Source organism: Hipposideros armiger, unplaced genomic scaffold (genome assembly GCF_001890085.2).
Source record: "Hipposideros armiger isolate ML-2016 unplaced genomic scaffold, ASM189008v1 scaffold_729, whole genome shotgun sequence".
NCBI classification, from domain to species: domain Eukaryota; kingdom Metazoa; phylum Chordata; class Mammalia; order Chiroptera; family Hipposideridae; genus Hipposideros; species Hipposideros armiger.
The window spans coordinates 577177-579916 of NW_017732079.1; the positions used below are offsets into that span (position 1 = coordinate 577177).

The following is a 2740-nucleotide window of genomic DNA, read 5'->3' on the forward strand; positions in this document are numbered from 1 at the left end:
TGCGTCTGACTACAAGAATCTTGTACACAAATGTTCATAGCAGCTTTATTCATATAAAGGCCTCAAACTGGAAACAACCCAAAAGTGTTCGCCTGTGTCTCAGCCAGTTGGAGGTCCTGAATTCATCAACAGGAGAAGGGACAAACAAACTGTGGTATATTTATGCAATGGAATGCTACTCATACATAAAAAGAAATAAATTGCTGATAAATGCAAAACCATGGAAGAATCTTGAAACGTGTCAAGCAAAAGAAGCTAGGCAAAAAAAGAGTACAAACCCTCTGGGTCTATTTATGTGAAGGTCCAGAACAGACAAAACTAATCTATGATAATAGAAATCGGAACAGTGATTGTCTCTGTGGGCAAGGCAAGGAGGTATGAACCAACTTGCTGAAGGGATAAAAATTTCTTTACCTTAATCTGGTGGTGGTTACATGGATGGACTGCATTGCTCAAAATTAATCGAGCTGTAGGCTTAAGATCTGTGCATTTTGTTGTAGTAAATTATACATCAATAACGTATTTAAAAGAATTACACAACAGCAATAGTATAATTCTGGAGGGAGTAATGGTGGTAAATGGGATTAAATTAAATTATTCCTTCATTTTTCACGAAGAGGGTGAAAGTATTACATAAAACTAGAGTTTGCTAAGTTAAGGATGCACGTTGTAATTTTTAGGGTAACCACTAAAAGAGGAGAAAAAGAGTGCGTAACTTTCAATTAACAGAGGCTAGGAGGGAATTATAAACTATCAGTGCAAAAGAAGGCAAGTAGGGCAGAGAGGATTATAGGAGGACAGCGCACATAGTAATATGATTGATTTGAATGCAAATACACTATATTCGTAAATGTGGTTGTTGAAACGTCCTAGAAGGGTAAAATCCGCCAGTTTGTAGAGAGAGGAAAGAATACAGATGGTGTGAAACTGGGCAACGGGGATGGGTCTGGCCCTTCTCTCTTTACTACTTCCATTGCTCTCTTTTTCTGAGACCTGTTTCCAAAGCTGCCTCAGTTTCCCTTTTAGTAGTCCCTCACCATCAGTGTTTTCCCGTCTCTGATTCAGTCAATACACTGCTCTCTTTCCTCAACTCCGCTTCTTCTGCGTTAGTGTTCATTGTTGCCTAATTCTCTCCTATTCCCCCCATTTCGCTTAATAATGGCAAAAGCAGCTTCTCAAGACTGCCTTTTAGAGGGAGAAAAAAAAAAAAGAAACTGGTGTTCACATTTACTAAAGAAATTAACATTTTTATACTGGGGAGGAAAAAAACACTTGATAGCAGAGGATGGTTTCGATCCATCGACCTCTGGGTTATGGGCCCAGCACGCTTCCGCTGCGCCACTCTGCTATCTGAGAACTGAGCNATTATTGACTATAGGGACATGTTTTGTAAGTAGAATCAACTGGACTTCAGGAAGAGAAGATAGAATACAAATAACTGAAGTCAAGGTGACATTGACCGGTTCTTTGAGAAGCGGAAGAAGCAGGTTTTTGGAGATGATAACAATTGTAGTTTACGGGGTTTGAGGTGCCTGTAGATAGCTAAATGGAGGTGTCCAGTAGGTCCTTGAATTAGTGGAGCTGGAGCTCAGGAGAAAAGACTGGGCTAAAAATCTCATTTAGTAATTGAGCTCCTCCATCAACAATGGTGGATGAAATAATGTGTCTAATCCCTGAGCTGAAGACAACTAAAATGTTGGATGAAATACTTTTAAAAATCAAAGCATTGGTAAGACAGTGAGGAATTATTGGTGTGAGAGCAGGAAAGGACCGGAAAATAGAGAGGTGAGACCAGCAGTGGGCTGCTTTTACCCTGGGGTCATTTGCTGATCCCAATGGACGGCAGAAAACAGGCTGTGTGGGGCGAGTGAGACAAAAGTTGGAGTCCAGGTGTCCCCAAGGGTGAGAACCCTGGTAAACCACTGTCCTGTTTGGGGTTAGGATCCTGGAAGGCTGCACTCCTAGGGAAAACCTGAGAGTAAGGTAGAAAATCCAGCTCCAAAATATTCAAAAACCAAAATTCAGAACCAATTGATGGGTTTAACAGCAAGTTAGACTCCACTAAGGATTGAGTAATGAATCGGAAGGAAAGACAGAAGAAATTACCCAGAATAAAGTATGGATAAAAAGGAATAAAAAATATATGAGAGGGTTAGAGGCATAGAGGATAGTGTGAGAAAGTCTGAAACTACTTTATTTGGAGCCCAGGAAAGAGGGAAATAATAGAATAGAAGCCATATGTGAACAGATAATGGCTGAGAAACTTAAAAAGTGAGTGAACTACATCAAGCCACAGATTCAAGTTCAACAAAATTCAAATAAGATAAAAAAATATTCATAACTAGACCCATCGGAGTGAAACTGCAGGAAATTAAATAAAAAATAAAGTCTTTAAAATAGAAAAAAGTATTGATTATCCTTGAAGGAGCAACCATTAAATTGACAACTTTTTTTCCCCACAGTAAAAACGGAAGTCATAGACAGTAAAAAAAATATTGTACATGTGCTGAAAGAAAATTACTCCCACTTAGAAACCTATACCCAGAGAAAAAAATGTCCTTCAAAAACAAAGGTGACATAAAGATATATTCAGACAAACCAAAACCAAGAAAGTTAGGGGTACTTGTTCTCAAGCAGAAGGAATATCATTCCAGATGAATGGTTGGAGTTGCAGGAAAGAATAAAGAACGTTAAAAATGGTACATCTAAAGGACCACACATTCAATTAATAAGCGTTAAT

General features: G+C 38.7%; 1 non-coding gene across 1 annotated transcript; it reads right to left on the reverse strand.

Moving 5' to 3' along the window:
• Positions 1-1276: 1276 nt before the first annotated feature.
• On the reverse strand, positions 1277-1348 carry TRNAM-CAU (transfer RNA methionine (anticodon CAU)). The gene has a single exon. It is a non-coding gene; the product is annotated as a tRNA-Met (tRNA).
• Positions 1349-2740: the final 1392 nt, after the last annotated feature.